We start from the raw sequence: 20,698 nt of genomic DNA, 5'->3' as shown, positions 1-20,698 counted from the left end.
TCTGAGGTGAAGAGGAGAAGAAATTGAATTATTAGAAATGGGGCAGGAGACTGGGCATCATTGGGACAGTTTGATTACATGTGTTCTGCAGCTGGGTCTGAAGGCATAAGGGGCAGTGCTTGCAGCAACGTGCTGGTTGATGAGATCCAGGCTTGCCTTTGTCTGGGGGAGCGGGGAGTTGTCTGGGAACCAAGGGGAAGTGGTTGGGAGAAGCAGGGAATGAGAGGGGAGAAGGATGGAAGGTTGGATTCGCCTAGGTCCCTGCTGTCTGAGTCTTGAGGTCTGGGCCACCGTAGGCTCTGAGTCCCCTTGCACTGTCTGGCTGCAGGGTAGGAAGAGGCTCTGCACCCCCTCCCCCAGTGGAGGAGGAGAGCTCCCACCTCAAAGGTGCTGGTAGGCAATTCTCTGGAGAGGAAGAAAAGCCAGGCTTAACCTAGCAAAATGCTCATCCAATAAATGGGAATTAAAGGCACCCCGAGTTTATCCTTGTTGAGATTTAAGAAAGGAGAGGGATTGGGCCGGCATTCACAGAACAAAGACAGATTGTACCCCAGGGTTGAGTCCAATGACCTTCCTCAGGACAGTACAGTGTAGGTGGTCAGGGACCTGGGTTGTCTGGGTTTAAATCATAGTTATGTTGATTCCAAGTTACTTAACATCTCAGTGCCTTAGTTTTCTTATGTATGGGAAAATAATACTCGCCTCCTAGAGGGTTGTCCTAGTACGTGGTAAGTGCTTACAAAGTATTAACCATTGTAATTCTTTATTTACCACCTCTGTAAATTCACGTAACTGGCGTCCTGGGCAGTGACGCAGTCGGCACTGGGGGTTGGATCTGTATCTGAGGTGGATGCACGTTAACCAAGCTCACAAGCCTGATGAATAAGCTGTAACCAACTCATTCATTCACGCTGGCCAGTGCTTGTAGGCGGATCTGTCACCACCTTGATCTCTTTTTTCCCCATGTGGGATCCCCGACTATACTCAGAGGCCCCTTGGGGGATTGGGGACACTTCTGTGCTCTTATTCATTTTCCTGGCTACTCCCCGCTGCGTGACTGTCAGCCCTGTGGGGGAGGGCACTTTGGTACACTGGAGGATGGCAACTCATGGTTGTCACATAAATACTTGCTGAATGACTAAATGGTCCTCACGTGTTCCATGTCATAACCAAACACTGGAAACAACCTAAATGCCCAACAACAGGGAGTTGTTATTAACCTGTGGCCCAGTCCCCCACAAAACCAAACAGTCATTGAGAAGGATAATTATAGCAATTGTATAGAAAGATAGAGAAATGTTTGTGATGTAATCTTAGCAAAACAAAAGAAATCAAAATGTTGTCTTGGCATGATGTGGATCAATCTTGATATTTTGTTCAGTGAAAAAGCAAGATCCTGGAAAAAAGTATGAGATGATGCCATTCGTGTAAACGAGGGGGCAAAAAATAGAAGACTTCACTTGCAGCTCTAAGCACAAGATACCTCTGACCAGCAAACAAGTGACTGAAAACACCTGGACCTCTAGGGAGGGGACAGAGAGGTGGACATTTGAGAACAAGTCACTGACAACTTTTCTACCCTCTGAATGTTGAACCAGGTGAGCGTGTTTCTGATTCAAAAAATCAAATAATTTAAAACACTTCCTGGTACATAGCAAAGTAAAATAGATTAATATCTTTTTTCCTACTATATTCCTCAACTCAAAGGCACAATTCTAACCCACATTTTAAAGTTTCCGTTATCAGAATATATCTCAATCATTGGGCATTCTTAATAGGTTCTTGTGGTGGGTTTTTTTTTCCCCTAAAAAGCTTTTACTAAATCAATGCTGAGGCTTAAATTTGATGGTATTTTAGAACCAAGGAAATATAGTACAGAAAGATGTGTCATCTAGCAAGGGACTATAACAATAAAAACCATTGTGTGGTGGGATTGTGGGGAATCTTCCTTTCTCAAAATGGTCCTTACTGGTAATTTTACATCATCTTTTCAATAGTTTTTAAAAAACATATTTTAAACTGTTTTCAGGAGATAATAAATGTTTTTAGAGGGAAGCTTCCCCCAGCACCGGGGTATAGAGAACCTGCCAAGCAGTAAACCCATGAAAATCACCACTTCCTCAGCTTAGTTTAAATAATTATCAGAGCAAAGCTCTGGGCCCTAACTTAAGCTCTGGTTACAAGGAGAGACCCATTGTCGTTGGATTTTTCCTGAGATACTCACCTTCCAGGAACAGTTTGTCAAAACCGAGACAACACTTACTTGGCCACCATGGGAGTCTATTTCAGCAATCAGTTCAGACCTTGAGCTTTGATCATGTAACATGTGGGATACACTAACAATGGTCCAAACTGATGACTTGAAGTCTTGTCAGGAACCGACTATTAGTAAATTTCATGTTTGCAAATTGCTGCAAACTTTTGTTACTCAAAGTGTGGTGTGTGAACCAGTAGCAGCAGAATCTCATGTCCCAGACCTACTGAACCTAAGATACACATTTTAACAAGACTCCCAAGTGATTCATACGCACATTAGAGTTTGAGAAGAACGACTGTAAACTGTAAATTGAAATATAGATGTTAGCTGCATTATTATTAATGAAAACAAAAAGCGAATAATACTTTCTTAATCTGTTTTCAGAGACCTTCACATTATCACCTCATTTGGTTTTTATAGCAATACTAAGAGTTAGAGTTTTTGTGTTTTTTGTGTGGTTTTTTTTTTTGCTACATTGGGTCTTTGTTGCTGCGCGGGGCTTTCCCTAGTTGCAGCGAGCAGGGGCTGCTCTTCGTTGCGATGAGGGTGCTTCTCATTACGGTGGCTTCTCTTATCGCGGAACACGGGCTCTAGGTGCGCCAGATTCAGTAGTTGTGGCTCGCGGGCTCTAGAGTGCAGGCTTAGTAGTTGTGGCGCACCGGCTTAGTTGCTCCACAGCATGTGGGATCTTCCCGGACCAGGGCTCAAACCTGTGTCTCCTGCATTGGCTGGAGGATTCTTTTTTGTGTGTGTGTGGTACACGAGCCTCTCACTGTTGTGGCCTCTCCCATTGTGGAGCACAGGCTCTGGACGTGCAGGCTCAGCAGTCATGGCCCACGGGCCCAGCCGCTCCACGGCATGTGGGATCCTCCTGGACCGGGGCATGAACCCGTGTCCCCTGCATCAGCAGGCGGACTCCCAACCACTGCGCCACCAGGGAGGCCCCATTGAAGCACTATTTACAATAGCCAGGATATGGAAGCAACTTAAGTGTCCATCAACAGAAGAATGGATAAAGAAGATGTGGTATGTAGATACAATGGAATATTACTCAGCCTTAAAAAAGGATGAAATAATGCCATTTGCCACAACATGGATGGACCTAGAGATTGTCATACTGAGTGAAGTAAGTCAGACAGAGAAAGACATATATGATATCACTTATATGTGGAATCTAAAAAAAGAGACTACAAATGGGAGGTAGGCCCCTGCCATCCCTTTGGACATTCTTTTCCAGTCTCTGCTAGGATTGTGCTTCTCTCTCAATGCCCAGGACCGTCCTCTCCCTCAGGAGGAGACAGATGACAGCCCAGTTCACGTGGCTAGCCCCTCTTGTCTGCTTATCTGGGGCCCAAAGTGGTCTCAGCCTCTGTGTGTGGGGCACAGGGAGGTAAGGGGGTCTGAGCCCAAGGCTGAGAGTTAAGTAGACTCGACAGTCAGTATAACAGGTTGCTGGTCTGGGAAGCCAGATAGGTCCTTACATCAGCCCTGCAAGGACTTTTTAATTCTAACTCCAATTAGAATGGCCCATTCTAATCAGAGGACCAAGACCAGGATGAAATTAGGCTGTGCTTGAAAATAATTCAGGATTAATGAGAAAAGAATAGAAACATTTATTTCTCAAGAAACCTAATTATTATTTAAACCTAAGAGTTTACTTTTTGTTGCTGTTGTTGTTGTACGTGGGCCCCTCACTGTTGTGGGCCTTTCCCGTTACAGAGCACAGGCTCCGGATGCACAGGCTCAGTGGCCATGGCTCACGGGCCCAGCCGCTCCGCGGCATGTGGGATCTTTTCGGACCGGGGCACGAACCTGTATCCCCTGCATCAGCAGGCGGACTCTTAACCACTGCGCCACCAGGGAAGCCCCGAGTTTACTTTTTAAAAACAAATCATCATCAAATTATTTACTTGGCTATTTAATGGTTACTTTGTTTAGCTCTTTGATGAAGGGTTGGAGTTCTGTTTCAAGAAAAGATGAAGAAGCATATTGCTTTCTAGCTCAGTCAACTATATCTCCAACTTAAACCATGTGTTCAGACCATATGAGCTCAGAACAGGAGCAGCCCACCCTGACTATTAGGAACGTAAGATAAAAAAGAGAGTCCTGAGGGCTAAGTTCACAAGGTGAAAATAATCATAATACATGCTAAGTTCTTCCTGAGTCAGGTGATCCAGTTTTGCATTTTTCATGTTAAACAAAAATCTCTTGTGCAATGATGGAAGCATTTTGGAAGGTCATTTGGCTATTTATCAAGAATTATAGCAGCTGTGTCTTGGGTGAGACTCACTGCTTTCAATATTTCTTTGAATGAGTTATTCCATTCCTGAAAATTTATCCTCAGGAAATAATCTAAGGCATAGAAAAAACTCTAGCCAAAAGAGCTCACCACAGCACTATTTTAATTTTTTTTTTTTCTATTTTTTGGCCATGCTGTGTGGAGGCATGCGGGATCTTAGTTCCCTGACCAGGGATCGAACCTGCGCCCCCTGAAATGGAAGCACAGCATCTTAACCACTGGACCACCAGGGAAGTCCCACCAGAGCACTATTTTAGATATTCAAGCATTGAAAACCCATAGCATCTGAGAGCAAGGAAATAGGTAAATGACCTAGAACATATCTACCTAATGATTTATTAAGTAACCATATTTTAAATGATGCTTACATTTAAAGTACATTTGGTATTGAACTGGATTGTCCCTCTGTTGCCTTTCATCTACTATGTGAAAATGGTTGAAACAAAGTTAAAAATGAAAGTTTTAAGACAAAGACTATTTGTAAAGTACTAGCTATAAAATTTGGTCTGAGATATATTAGGAAGGGTCTGCCCAGACTATCATCATCTTCTTTATCCATCCAAACCCAAAGTCCAGCCATTCTTCAAGTCCTGTGCTGCCTCCTCATCCCTCCCTCCTCACAGCTCCTACAGTACACATTGGCCCATGATAGGTTACCTCGTGCAGCTGGTGTTTTCATTCAGTATGTATCTCTCTCACTGGGATCCTTGACATCAGTGACTGAGTTTTAAAGCTCTTTTATTTCGCACAGCACACGGCTCAACCCCTGTACCCAGTCAGTCACGAGTCCTATTGATTTTACTTCCAAGCTTTCCTCAGCTCTATCTTTTCCTCTTTATCCTTTCAACTAAGCCTCATCTCTCACATGGGCTCCTGCCACATTGTAGCAATCAATGCTGTATCAGTTATGGTGCTTTAGGCTGCAAGTAACAGAAAAGTCAATGTGGAGTAGCTTACACAATGAGGAAAGTCTGTTCTTTCTATTTGAGAGACAAGCCCTTTCCAGAAAGCCCCCCAGAAGACTCTCCCTTGGGGTCCACAAGCCAGCATTGGGTCACACATTCATGCCTTAGCTGCAGGGGAGGCTGGGAAAGCCATCATTTGGCAGTTTCAATCTCAATAGTGGGGATGCAGGCTCTGCCAGCAGGAATGAGAAGAGCATGAAGAGGCAGTTTCTATTAGGGTAGGGAACCAATAGTGTCAGCTCAAAACTTCCTGCCTTGGGTGTCCCCACCCCTTTAATCCATTCTCAACACTGCCACTATTAATTTACTCATTCATTTAATTAATGATTCATTCATTGTATTAGTCAGGGTTGGCTAGTTTATGTTCCAGCAACAAATAGCAAGGGGGAAGAGAGAGCACAGAGATCGGCACCGGCTTTTACCTGCTTTTGCCTAAAATGGACCTATGTTTCACCCATCATCCCCCAACTCCCCTCCCCACAACCATTAGTCTGTTCTCTGTATCTATGACTGTTCCTGTTTCATTATGTTTGTTTATTTTGTTTTTAGAGTCCACATATAAGTGAAATCATATGGTATTTGTCTTTCTCTGTTTGATTTACTTCATTTAGCATAATACCCTCTAGGTCCATCTATGTTATCACACATGGCAAGATTTCATTCTTTTTTATCCATTCATCAATTGATGGACACTTAGGTTGCTTCCATATCTTGGCTGTTGTAAATTATGCTAAAGTGAACACAGGGGTGCATGTATCTTTCTAAGTTAGTGGGTTTGTTTTCTTTGGATAAACACTCAGAAGTAGAATTGCTAGTTCATACGGTAGTTATATTTTTAATTTTTTTAGGAATCTCCACATTATTTTCCTTAGTGGTTGTATTAATATACATTCCCACCAACAGTACATGAAGGTTCCCTTTTCAATTCTGCTTACATTTCATTGGCTAAAGCAAGTCCTGTGGCCACACTTAACTTCAAAAGGGCACAGAAGTGAGATCATCCTTCATGCAGGGTAAGCCACACAAACAGTTACCAAATCCAACAAATATTTATTGAGTGTTGGCTATATGCAAAGAGACATGCTAGAGATGTATTGGTAAGAAAAACAAAGTATCTGTTCTGAAAGCTTTTACAGTCTAGAAGCAATAGTCTACCCCTTCCTTTATGTGCCCAGGCTAACATTTAGAGACTTCAATTGTACCAACACTTACATTTTCATTGCATTAAAAAAAAAAAAAAGCTTGGCTGTCTTCCTGAATAGGCTGTAAAACCTCAAAGATGTCTTATCCCTTTTTGTAAAACTCATACCTAGAATTGTGCCTAGTACTAGTAGAAACTTAATGTTTGTTGAATAATGTATGAGATGGGCTCAGCTACGGAACAGGAAGCCCAGATGACAGTGGCTTAAACAAACAGGGTCTGTATTTTAACATTTAGTGAGAAGTCTTAACAGCCAGCAGCTGCTGGGGCTGATTTCTGTTCAAAAATGTCATCCAGGACCCAGACTCTTTCCAGCCTTACACTTTGATACACTTGGCTTGTTGGCTTTTCCTCCCTGTGATGTGCTTCATGATCATAAGAATGCTGCCACTGCTCCATATTTTATATATATATATATATATATATATATTATTATTTTTTTTTTCTGTACTTGGGCCTCTCACTACTGTGGCCTCTCCCGTTGCAGAGCACAAGCGCAGGCTCAGCGGCCATGGCTCACGGGACTAGCCGCTCTGTGGCATGTGGGATCTGACCGGGGCCCGAACCCGCGTCCCCTGCATTGGCAGGAGGACTCCCAACCACTGCGCCACCAGGGAAGCCCACTCATAATATATTTTTAAGGCAGGAAAAAAACAGAGGGGGCAGCAGCAAGGGGCTGTCCACTGGTAACTGTCCCTTATAGCAGGGAACAGAAACTTTCCTAGAATACACCCGGTGTATTATGTATCATAATTTCATTATGTCTCAAGGCCAAAACACGGATCACACGGCCACCCCAAGCTTCGAGCAAGGCTGGGAAAGAGAATATCGGGATTTCCAGTCTCTGTGGTTAGAGATGGCCAAGAAGGGGCTGGGAATGGTTTGGGTAGCCAACTGAAAGTTTCACCACAAGTGAAGAATATGTGCTCGATAAGTACTTACTGGTAGAAGTTTAGATTTTTATGATCTGGTTCTTTATTGATTTTTAATAACATATAAAGAACCCTCATCACTGCTGTGTCTAACCAATATTGAGTGCATCTTCTGTTCGTGCTGGGAACTATGGAATTTTCTCATTCAGTCTTTGCAACCCCGTGACAGAGGCATTATCAATCCATTTTACATATGAAGAAACTGAATCCCAGAGTAGTTAAGCAGCTTGTTCAACGTGTTCACTTACCAACTAGTAAATGATGACACAGGGGTTTGAATTCCAGTGTCTGAGTCCAGAGCCCATGATCCTATCCTAGAACTTGAGGTCTAGAGGTGAACAGAGAGCTCATCAGACACAAGCCCTTTATTTCATAGCGCTGAAGCCCAGAATGGGAGGTAACCTGCTGAAGGTCACACAGCAAACCCAAGTCAGAGCCAGGCCCAGGACCAAGGAGTCCTGACCCCCAGGCCACGGTTCTGTCACTCTGGGCTGCCTCTATTTAGAAACCTCATGTTAGTTCACTGATCTTTGTTTTTTGCAGTACGTGGGCCTTTCACTGCTGTGGCCTCTCCCATTGCAGAGCACAGGCTCTGGATGCACAGGCTCAGCGGCCACGGCTCACGGGCCCAGCCGCTCCGCGGCATGTGGGATCTTCCCGGACCGGGGCACGAACCCGTATTCCCTGCATCGGCAGGTGGACTCTCAACCACTGCGCCACCAGGGAAGCCCCAGCTCACTGATCTTTAAAAAGACAAAAATGCCAAATGGGATCCTGCGGACAATTCAGTATTTTTTAAAAATGTACTTGACCTAAGTTTTGGCAAATTAGAACAAGTTGTTTCCTTTTTTGGAGTCAAAACTTAGCGATTAGTTGGTTCAAACTCTTCTACCCATCTCAGTGGAAAGTCTAGTCTGTACAAAATTCTTCAGTTCTCAAGTGATAAAGAGGAAGGAAAGAATGCAATGATCAGAGCCTCAGCTGGGGCTTACCAAGATTACTTTAAATTCCAAGCTCATGACCCAGAAATTCCGTATTTGTGGTGTTTAAACACGTCCTATGTAACACTGCCTTGGGAAGCCTCTTGATAGAGTAAAATGTGTACGTTTTGAATCCCACTTCTACCACCAACTAGCTGGGGGAACACATGACCTAGGTCCACTGTGAGAACTGAGTGGAGCTAATGTACAGACAGCATCTGGCACAAAATGGGACAAACCAAGTGTCATTTCCCCTTCCCCTGTCCTCTGGCACTTCCCCTTCAGACTTGGGGCTGAAACACCTCTAGCACACAATTTAACAAGGAGTGCCTGCCTTCCCACACTGCCTGTTTCAGAGTCTCAGAGTCCCTTCTGTTGACAGGACTCAAATCTTTTAGGGGAAAAAATTTGCTTAAATTGAAAAGTCATTTTTGTGTTGCATTTACGACCCCAGAGCATCAAGGTTATAAGCATAGGCTCTTGAATCACACAGAGGCTCCGTCACTTCCTGTGTGTGTAGTTGTGTAAACTCCTTGTGTCTCCGTTTCCTTCTCCATACAATGGGGGTAATAACAGTAGCAACCTCAGGGGGCTGTCGTGGGGATTAGATGAGGGAATGTGTGTCACTCTGTAAGCATGTCATACGGGTTTGCTGGAGCCTTGTTGGGGTCCTTCAGTCTAAGATAGGCTGGGACCTAGGAACCTCTACCAGAGCGACACAGTACAAAGAAACTATAAGGGACTAAAAATAACTATATACCTGCACAGTTGGGGCAATTATGAAGAATAAGACATAAAAAGGCCATAAACCTACTGCTATTTCTGAGGTGCTAGGAGAAAAACAGGGTGAGCCCTGTGCATGACTCCTGCACACAGCACCACCGAGGGGGTGGGCAGACCACCTAAGCTACCCCTCTGGCCCGACCCACCAATCCGCCCCTACCATCACCCCATGTAAGGGACCAGCCCACCCTCCTAGGAGAGCAAGCGAGGGAACCCATTATTTGTTTTTGCTCCCAATAAAACTTTGCCTGAATTCCTCATCTGGCCTCTTATCAATTTCTATGGATTAGAGTACAAGGTCCCGAACTGGTAACAAATCTCTTCCACAGCGTTTTTCAGGAGTGTTCAGTGTGGGTTAGACAAAACATTTTCTCTCCTTCTTTTAAGGATAAGGACAATTGGGCAAATGACAGCGCATCAGGGCAGCATAGCAGACAGTAGGAGAGAACTCAGGACCGCAGGCAGGATACTGGGTTCGAGCCCTGGCTCTGCCACCAGTGCCCATGTGTCCTTCTGTTCTCTGGGCTTCAATTCTCTGCTAATCACGGCTTTCAAATGTCTTCTTGGAAGCTTTAAGTGACCAAGACTAGCAGGAAACAACAATTTGGTAAAGGTTTAGAATTCTGTAATTTGGGCTCGAGAATGAAGAACTCTCTCAAGATCTTCTCCCAGGGCTTCCCTGGTGGTGCAGTGGTTGAGAGTCCACCTGCCGATGCAGGGGACACAGGTTCGTGCCCTGGTATGGAAAGATCCCACATGCTGCGGAGCAGCTAGGCCTGTGATCCATGGCCGCTGAGCCTGTGCATCCGGAGCCTGTACTCTGCAACGGGAGAGGCCACAGCAGTGAGAGGCCTGCGTACTGCAAAAAAAAAAGAAAAGAAAAAAAGATCTTCTCCCAGAACAAGAAGAGTCAGTTAGGAAGGAATAGCAGCATTTTCCTTGGGTAAACTTGAGGAGTCCCCTACTTGTCCTCCTCATCCTGCTGCCCCTCCTCTGTTCCTCCCTGGACACAATGTGACTTTCATCCTCCACTTTGCCCCCAGATAACCACCATAAATGAGTTCTCAGATCCTTCTCCACACTCTGAAAGAAATGCATTCAGCAAACATGCACATTTACCTTGTCAGCCCCATGAGGGCAGGGACCGTGCCTCAGTCCACTGCTCTGTGTATGGACTGAGACACAGAGCAGTGGACTGAGGCACTGTCCCTGCCCTCGTGGGGCTGACGTACTATAGGGGCAGACAGAGGCAAGAAAAGTAAACAAGCAAAATATACAGTGGAGCAGGTGGAGGTGGCCGAGAGCTGGATTTAACTGGGCTGGAGTTTTGCCAAGTGAGTACAATCTAGAAAGCTTGAGGTATGGGAGGGGAGGCTGTAGACAAGAAAAGAGTTGTAATCATTAACGATGGAGTTGAGGGAGGGAAAGGAGGGGAGGAGGGATTTGAAGGGGACAGTGAAAGGTAGTGAGATCAGTGGACTATGGGGCCCACGGGAGTGAAGGCTTGAAGAGAAGAGCTAGAAAGAGCTTTGAACATGGGATCTTCAGAGGGCCTAGGGCTTGAGTGTGGGGCTGAGTAGTGAGCCAGGGAAGATAAGCTCACTGGGGGAGAGGAGGCCATGGAGCAGGGAGGCCAAAGCATCAGTGGATCAGGCAAATGGATGGTGAAAGCACTGAACGTGGTGGCAGGATGAGTGGGACAGAGGACAGTGAGGTGGGAGTGAAACTGTGTGGGATACTTTAGGACCTCTCGGGTATACAAGCCACCCCTCCCATGTTCCCCATCTCTTGAGGTAAAAGGCTTCGCTTCAGGCCCCCCCTCAGTTTCAAAAGTCTGGCTCAAGAGTTAATGATTAGGAAATTCAAACACACAGAGACAAAGAATAGCTGTTGGGCTAGGGAACATAACAATTTAGACTATAAATCAGGCACATAGCAGAGTCACTGAATTCCCAGTTCCCTGAAAGATATAGATAACGAGGTCTGACACACATTCCTAAACTGTTTTTTGTTTTTTGGTTTTTTTTTGCGGTACATGGGCCTCTCACTGCTGTGGCCTCTCCCATTGCAGAGCACAGGCTCCGGATGCACAGGCTCAGTGGCCATGGCTCACGGGCCTAGCCACTCCGCAGCATGGGGGATCTTCCCAGACAGGGGCACAAACCCGTGTCCCCTGCATCAGCAGGCGGATTCTCAACCACTGTGCCACCAGGGAAGCCCCTAAACTGTTTTTACACAAACCAGACCTCTCCTGCTTCCAAACAGGAAAACTGCTGTCCACAAGCACATAGACCCCCAGGCCGGTTGGGACCAGAAGGTTGATGATGTTGATTCCCAAAACCTCACCCTGTTACCTCACTGCCAACCAGCCAGAAGAATGCAACCCACACCACTAATATTAATATTGCCTTTAAAAACCCTTCCCTGAAAGCCACTGGGGAGTTTGGGTCTTTTGAGCATGAGCTACCCGCTCTCCTTGCTCAGTGCCTTCAATAAACGCTGTACTTTTCTTCACCACAACCTGGGCTCAGTAGATTGGCTTTGCTGTGTGTCAGGCAAGTGGATCCAAATCTAGTTTCTGTAACAGGAGATAAGACCTTCAGATAATTCGTAAATAGTGACAGTGGTGAGAGGAGGAGTTTGTAAAGTCATATTTAATAGTGTGATTTAATGTTACATTTGAGTAAAACCTCTTTTGTTTTATTGTAAGAACTATAGAGAAGGAGAGAGATGTTCATGGCATGAAAAGCAGGACTGAGCATTAAAAAGTTGACAAAGACCTGGGAGTATCTCATTTCATCAAGGATCAAAGCTGTCAGCCTAAGGGATATAGCTCTACTCGTGCAATCATAAGCAGCCCTAAACTGGTGGGAAGGTATTTAGTTTTTTATGGGTGAAGGACCTTTCTTTTTTGTTTGTTTGTTATTTTTTTTAAAATGAGCACTTTATTTTTTTATTTTTATTTTTAAAATTTTTGGGGGGGTGCCATTCTGCACAGCTTATGGGATCTTAGTTCCCCAACCAGGGATCGAACCCACACCCTTGGCAGTGAAAGTGTGGAGTCCTAACCACTGGACTACCAGGGAATTCCCCCAAGGACCTTCCTGTCATCCCTAAAATACCAAGCAGAGAGCCACCATTTCAACAGAGGCTTGAAATAATATTATAATGATAATTCATTAGTGTCATATATGAAAAGCCATTGACTGAGAGCCAGTGGTATAGAAAAGTTAAGAAAGTGGACTCTGCTTTGGTTTAAATCCCAGCTCTGCTACTTACCACTCATTTAACCTCATCTGTATGAGGGGGAAAATAAAGTCTCAGCTTCTGGAAAGTAAATGAGCTGAGAGGTTGCCTAGAGTGTGTGAGGACTCAAAACAGGTTTGTTAGATATTCTGATCTTTCTAATCTTTTTTGGCAAATAAGCAAGAAAACAAGGCTTTGAAGACCCTGGCCATTAGTTCTGTGTACGGAAAAACAGCCAGAGAGTAAGGCTGAGACAAGGGTCCTACCTCAGTTAATTGCATTTCAACAGCCCCTGGGAGGCAGTGTGGCCCAGGGGTAGTGAATCTGTACTAGGAGTCAGAAGCCCTGGGTTTCCATTCCTCCTCAGCCTGAGGCCAAGGCCAAGTATGGCCAAAGGCAAGACAGGATGTCTCTGAGCCTCAGCTTACCCACCTGTAAAGTGGGGACGATCATTCTGCCAGGCCCACACACAAGGTCGTTTTGAGGACCAAATGAGGAAATGTTCCATGAAGGTAAATGGTAACTCAGTTCACCTGTGTTGAGTGCCCACTTACTGTGTGCTGGGCACAGGAGAATGAAATTAGGCCTGCTCCCTCCCCAAAGAAGTACCCAGAAGACAGGACATGTACCCAGACAGCCAGAGTCTATGGGAGAAAGTGCTAAGGGAGTCTGATTATGGAAGGAAGAAGTATCTTTATGGTTGAGTCTATGAGCAGATTCAGGGAGGATGTACTGAATGGTGCCCAGTGCACTCAGCAGCTCCCCTTCTAGAGTCTCATCCAGCAGATGTACCTGCTCATGCCAGACGACCTGAGGTCAAGGCTGTTCACTCTAGCATGCTTTATAGCTACATAAGTTCAGAGCCCCCTAAAACACCCACCAAAGAGAGACTATGTGGGCTCTACAGCAGAATAAGGAAAAGCTCTTTGTGAACCGACATGCCAATTTGGACTTCCTTCCCCTTCCTCCGGATGCTCTCAGACCCTGAACTTGCGTCTACCATAGTCATTTTCATGGGCTCCTTGAATTAGAAGCGTCCTTGATAACAAGAAAAGCTATGACCTGCAAGTGCGTGAACATAGGCCCCACTGGGCCCCAAGCCCCAGAGAAGGGTTACTGTCCTCTTTCTATAAAGAAATGAGGCCCAGGTTTGCTGGGGCAGCACAGCCAATAGATGCTGGGCTGGGATTTGTCCTACGACTGACTCCCTGGTTGTTTTATGTATCTGCTGCCCCGCCACCCTTGAGACTATTCATTCTGTGAGGGCTGCGGTCAGTTTTCTTATCCTCTCCTTCAGGGCCAGGCAAAGTCCACCCCCTTAGAAAATACTAATTCTTGAGATGGGGATGGTCATAAGAAGGAGATGCTGGGGTAGGACCGCCCCTAAGGAATCTGTGTGTGTTGGGGGTTGGGGGTGGAGTATAGGGGTAAACAAATTGGTTCTGGGTTGGTTCAGAGGGAAGGGGGCAAGATGAGCATCACCATCTGAGAGAACAGGTGTGGTGGTGAAACAAGACAGGACAGATACAGTTCCCATCTTGGGAACTTGGGGAATTAAGGGAATTTGCTGGAAGCAGACGGGTGGTGGGCCAGAGGGGAGCAAAAACCATCTTCCATTTTCATCTAAACGTCTCAGAAGGTCCCTGTGTAAGAAACCTACATATAGACTCCCTCAGGTACAGACACACTCTACCATCTCTATACAAAGCTATGCATTGCAGAACTGACTGTAAAACAATGGAGCCAACTCAATGTCTTTCACTAAGGAACTGGTTAAGTAGTCAGATTTCCATATAATAGAACACTCTCCAGTCCAAGAAAGGAGGAGGAAGTCCTTACCGCTCTGATACAGGACAATTGCCAAAATATATTTTAAGTAAAAAAAATTCGAAGTGCATAATCAGGGAAATAAAAAATTTAAACCACAATGAGTTATGATCCCACATGTATCAGCCTGTAAAATTTTAAAAACTGATTAATTCCAAGCATCGGCGAGGGAGTGAAGCAAAGGGAACTCTCAAACAGCTGGCAAGTATGTGAACTGACACAGCCACTCTGGGAAACAGTTTGCCCTTATCAACTGAAGTTGACAATAATGTGTGTTCCCTAGGCCCCTGCAAATGCCCCACGGAAATCCTTACCCCAACCAACCCCCCAAACATACATACACACCAGGAGAAACAATTAAGAACATTCACACCAGCACTGATCCTAGCAGCAAAAAATTGGAAGCAACCCAAATGTCCTTAAATAGTGCAATGAAAACTTAATTGTGGTATCTTCATACGATGGAATTCCATACCAGAGTGAAAATGATTGGCATCACTCAACTGAACCTCAAGACCCTTAATCTAATCGTGGGTGGGATACAAGCAAGCTGTAGAAGACTGCATGCAGTACACTTCTGTCTCTTCAAAATCCAAAAAGGTGAGACACTACCCCATACTTATTGTATGGTGACATGAACATATGGCAGGACTATAAAGGAAAAAAGGGCATGATAAGCATAACATTTAGGACAGTATTTAGGGGAAGAAAAGGTGAGGCTGGGAAGGGCCATAAAGAGGATTTTAAAGGCCCTGTTTCTTTGTCTAGGAGAGGTGGTAGGTACCAGGTGGCTTATGGTATCATGGTTTTTTTAAAAATAGATATATATTGTATAACTAGTATTTTTATACCTAATCAATATTAAAAACAATTTTAAAAAATGAGGGCTAGATCAATGTGAACGTTGTGCTACCATTCTATAAAAAAAGGGACACACACACCCATAGACACACGTGCGCACGTGCACACATACGCTGATATAAAACTACCTCTGGAAAGTTATATATACAACTGGAAAAATCGGTTGCCTCTGGGAGGGGAACTAGGAGGCTGGGGACAAGGAGGGAGACTTTCCTGAATATTTAAATTTTCTGAATCACTTAAATCAATTGGAGTTAAAAATAATAAATAATAAAATTTGAAGAGAGACTGAGAGAGGGAGACACAGAGGGGAGGGAGAAAGGGAAGGGAGGGTGTGAGGAAGGGAGGAGATAGGGACAGGGGCAGGAGGAGAAGGAATGGCGGGGCTCTGGCCGCCAAAACCTTCCAAAACCTTGGGAGTGTGTCCAAAATCATAAGTGGACCCAGAAACCCCACTGGACAGCCCAGGGAAGCCTGTGTCCTCATCCCACAGCCTGACCTAGACCCCAACATGTTCTTGCCCCTAAGGACAGGGCTGGCTTCACACAATTGCCCACATCATTTCGGGCTCTGCAATCTTTTGTTTTCAGAGCTTTGTTCCCAAACAAGACTCCCTCGCTGGGTCTCTTCCCCTGACCCTACGGTCTTATCTCAGACCTTCGCCCACCTGTGATCTGAACAATTCCTCTGAAGTCGATTTAGTGAGCCGTCATCCTTGATGGCTCTGAAATGTGCGTCTGTGTCACCAAGGTCAGCCAAAAGCAAATAGGCCCTTTTCATCCCCTCTTTAATCCTCCCCTCAAGGACCCGGTGTCTTTTGCTCTACTGCCTCATCAAGACCTACTCGCACATTCCTTATCACACTGGGATACCAGTAATTCAAAGGAAACCAGGGCCACAGGCATGTCCCCAAGGATCATGGCCTTGAGAGGTAAAGGCATGAAGTGCTAATGGAATTTCAGATACCAGCCAGTGGGCGAGGAAGGATTTGGACACAATGTGCAGCGGGTGCCTTCTGCCCTGCTTGTACCCAGGATGCCTGAGGAGTGAAGTATTGGCAGTGTGGGTCTGTATGAGAGAAGAAGCCCCTGAAGCTGGGCTCAGTCCCCAAGAGTCCAATGGCCAGGGATGAGGAGGAAGGGGCCAGGGAGGATTGTGTTACTCTGAACTAAAGTTCCTTATTCCCCAAAGAGCCAAGCAGGATCTGGGTGGCACCATAGTACAGAGGTAGGTGCTAAGAGAAGGCTTAGCCACACAGGACAGGATCAGTTCTCCCATCTCACCCATCCCCTCAATGGGGGGTTCCCTAGTTGAAAACACCTTGGCAGTTCATAACTCTCCCTTGGGAGCAAGGTAGTGTTGTACAGGAAGAAAGAAGCCTTGCTGTATGATGGCTCTTAGCGGAAGTCGTTCAACAAACAGGTCTAGAGCAAACGTCATGGGCTGACAATACTAAGTGCTGGCGAGGATATGGAACACCTGGACTGCCATACATGGCTACAAGAGTGTAAATCATCCAACCAATGGAAAACTGTTTGGTAGAACTACTAAAGCTAAACACACACCCAACCAGTGACCTAGCAATTTCACTCCTGGGGATTTTCTGAAGAGAAATGAGCATTGTGTCCACCAAATGACATGTATAAGAATGTTCATAGCAGTGTTACTATGGCAGCTCAAAATGGAAACAACCTAATGTCCACCAGCAGGAGAATAAACACACTATGGTATATTTATACAATAGAATACTACTCAAAACAAGCTACAGCTATGTGCATAACAGGAAAGGAGCCCAGAGACATGATATTGAACGAGAGAAGCCAGACAAAAAAGTACACATACTGTCTGATTCCATTCATATGAAGTTCAAGAACAGGCAACACGGATCTATGGTTGTAGAATCCTGGATAGTAGTTACCCTTGGGGGATGGGGGGAGTAGATATTGACTAGTATGGAATATGAGGAAATTTCTGGGGCACTGGAAATGTTCTGTATTTTGATCTGGGTTGTGGTTTCATGGATGGTTACAAATGTAAAAATTCAGAGATTCAAGTTTATGTATCTTAATTACTGTATGTAAACTTATATCAAAAACAACAAAAATTGTTTCTTGGTCTAAAGCTCTGTTACTCTGGCTCCCTGACTGGCCTACTCAGCAGCTGGTTTTGCACTCAAAAGAGTGTTGCGTCCACCTTGGAATGACCTTTCATGCCAGGTGCTGGTGCTGTACCAGAGGGCAGAGAGCGGGAACTTCTCAAGCTGAAGAAGAAAGTATATGGCCTTTTGGGGGCCACCTCGCTTACAGGTGTTTGAACATGGGGTGGAATTTGGTCCAAGACTTATTTCCATGGAAATGTACCCCCAGTAGCAAAAGTTCTTAGGATGGAGAACTATAGCTCTCATTCAATTTCAACTGTTAGAGTCTACAATATCTTAGCAAAATGACGGGAACAAGCAAACAACAATAACAGGCAGTGGTTGGTACAGGCCAGTGCATGATACTCAGCAAGTGAGGAAAAGTTAAACTTGGGCAGAAGAGCTGTTGGGCCTTGTGTTCCAATCATGCTGAGAACTTCTGCAGACAGCTATCAGCTGATTTCCCAGCAACCCAGTACAAGAAACTAAAATACATGCATGCTCTACCTAGAAAAAACGAGACAGTAAGGAATTACATTAAAATGGTGGAAATGGTTATTTCTAAGTGGTTAAAATAGTCTTACTTTCGGGCTTCCCTGGTGGCGCAGTGGTTGAGAGTCCGCCTGCCGATGCAGGAGACACGGGTTCGTGCCCTGGTCCGGGAGGATCCCACGTGCCGCGGAGCGACTGAGCCCGTGAGCCATGGCTGCTGGGCCTGCGCGTCCGGAGCCTGTGCTTCGCGGCGGGAGAGGCCACAACAGTGAGAGGCCCGCATACCGCAAAAAAAAAAAAAAAAAGAAAATAGTCTTACTTTCTCTTTTGCACTTAAAAAAATTTTTTTCCCCAAATTAGATAGCAAATAACAAATTTTATATTCTTTTGTGACCAGCTCAGATAAAATCCTTCAGCAGTCTTCTGGACTGTGAAGCTGGGGTGGGTGGGGAGGCCCTCCTCTGGACCCCTTTGCATCCTGCACTCTTGCCCACCAGGAACCATCAACGTTGCATCCCCCCAACTATCTTTAAGGGCCCCAAAAGAGGCCAATACAAAGCAGAAAGGAAGAGGAAAGAACTCAGACACTGCTTCAGAAGTGAGAGGAGTTAGACTGAAACCCTCCACTTCCAACCAGCCTTACAGGTGCCAAGCAAAGGACACACAGTGTTCTTTGAAATAACAACACAACAACCCTTCTGAAGTTTGGGGACAATTAGCTTTTTCTACTCCATGTAGCCTGTGGCCTCTTAAGAACTCCTGGCCCTCTTAAGAATATTAAAATTGTAAAGAATACTAACATATATGTAATTATATGGCAATATATATAATATATAATATAGCATGCAATATATACTATAAGTAAATACAAATACATCTTTATCTTTTCTTTCCACCCTTTAAGGGAAAGGACAAACAGAAGGGAACCCCCAAGTGACAAGGTCAAGTCAGAGCTCCCCTCCAGCTCTGGCCCAGACACACACCTCCCCGGCCCCTCTTTCTCCACCACGCAGTCAGACAGAAACTTCTTCCCCATCTTTTGAAGAAACTATTTTCCTCCTTCAAAGACCTCCTTCTTTTGTTCTTGGTAAAGGCCAGACTGGCTGCAGTTGGCAGGACCACATGTTCACACTCCTTGCCCTACAGATACCGTGGAGAGCCTGCAGAGCCAGGGGCAGACAAGGCTCCCATACTCATTCTCCCTTCAGCACCCGTCCCAGAGCCTAGCAGTCCTACCATTCACCCCCTCTTCTCTCAAAGCTCACAGCCTGGCCAGGTCAGAAGAGTCTATCTGAAAAGTAAATTCACACTCAAGTGTTAATGGCAACTATTACATTAATGAAAGTGGCCAAGCTGACCAGGGTTTTGGCAAATGCTTTTTTTTTTTTTTTTTTTTTTTCAGTACGTGGGCCTCTCACTGTTGTGGCCTCTCCTGTTGCACAGCACAGGCTCCGGACGTGCAGGCTCAGCGGCCATGACTCACGGGCCTAGCCGCTCCGCGGCATGTGGGATCTTCCCATACCCTGGACCGGGGCACGAAACCGGGTCCCCTGCATCAGCAGGCGGACTCTCAACCACTGCGCGACCAGGGAAGCCCTTGGCAAATGCTTTTAATGATATTTTTTAACTTGTTAGGAAAGTGAGATTTTCTTTTCCTAGTCAGAGTGCCTCCACATGCTCCAGTAACATATTTCAGACTTGAGGCCATGAATTTTAATAACAGCCATGATAAAATTAATTAAGGAAATGTCTACTCACTTCCAGGGCTCTGAATATGTGGGTATGGAGAGAGTAGAAAGTGCTGGGTTCTGGATTCTGATACAGCACTGCTTCTTCCTGCTCTGTGATGCTGAGCACACCTGACCTGCCTCTCTGTGTGAAATGAGTTGGGGGTGGGGTGGGTTGGTGGCTAGATGATCCTTAGGGCTTGACATTGTGTCAGGCCCTCCCTGGGGACCAGATACTTCTGAGGGCGCTGTCTCCATCCTCTGTCCCCCAGCCCCATCCTCTAAACATAAGGGGCTTTCCTCAGCTCTGCCCTTCCCTTCCCTCTCTCCCCTTGGCCATTCTCTTAACTACACTGATGGGCTTCAGTGGCTCCACATTTCTGTCATCTGCTCCTACCTTCCTCTGGAACTCCAGGTCCAGTTCCATCTGCTTGCTGGGGGTTTTTCTCAGATGTCCTGTAGGCAACATAAACTCATCGAAAACTAAACTCTTCCTCCCTCCTTACCCACAAACCCACTGCTGGCCCCTCCAGCCACACAGTGGCCCTGCCATAACGCTCCTTTTTGACTCTGATGTCTAATTAGTTGCCAAGCTGCAATCAAGTTTCTTCCCTATTCAAATCCTTCAATAGATGTTGCCACCTACCATGTACTAATGCCTCACCCTGGCTTCGGGATCCTCTATTAAATCAGTCTGAGAGAGGCTCAGAGAGGTCCAGTACCATGCTTGAGGTCACACAGCAAGTGAGTGACAGGGCTGTTAATCCCAACACACTGCCTCACTCCCTAAATTGTTTCCAGTCAAAGGGGATGGCAGTTGGTCATTGGAGTTGGAATACACACCATACCTCCCAGAGGCTGCCCTTTGTTTAAGCTGCTTCATCTACTTACGACTTCTTTTTACCCTCCTCTACTACAATCCTACTCATCTGGTCATTTTCCTTTGTTTGCAAAATGTTCTATAGGGTGAGCTTGTAATTTCCCTCTAAGT

Source organism: Kogia breviceps, chromosome 10 (assembly GCF_026419965.1).
Source record: "Kogia breviceps isolate mKogBre1 chromosome 10, mKogBre1 haplotype 1, whole genome shotgun sequence".
NCBI lineage: Eukaryota > Metazoa > Chordata > Mammalia > Artiodactyla > Physeteridae > Kogia > Kogia breviceps.
This window is presented reverse-complemented; position numbering follows the sequence as displayed.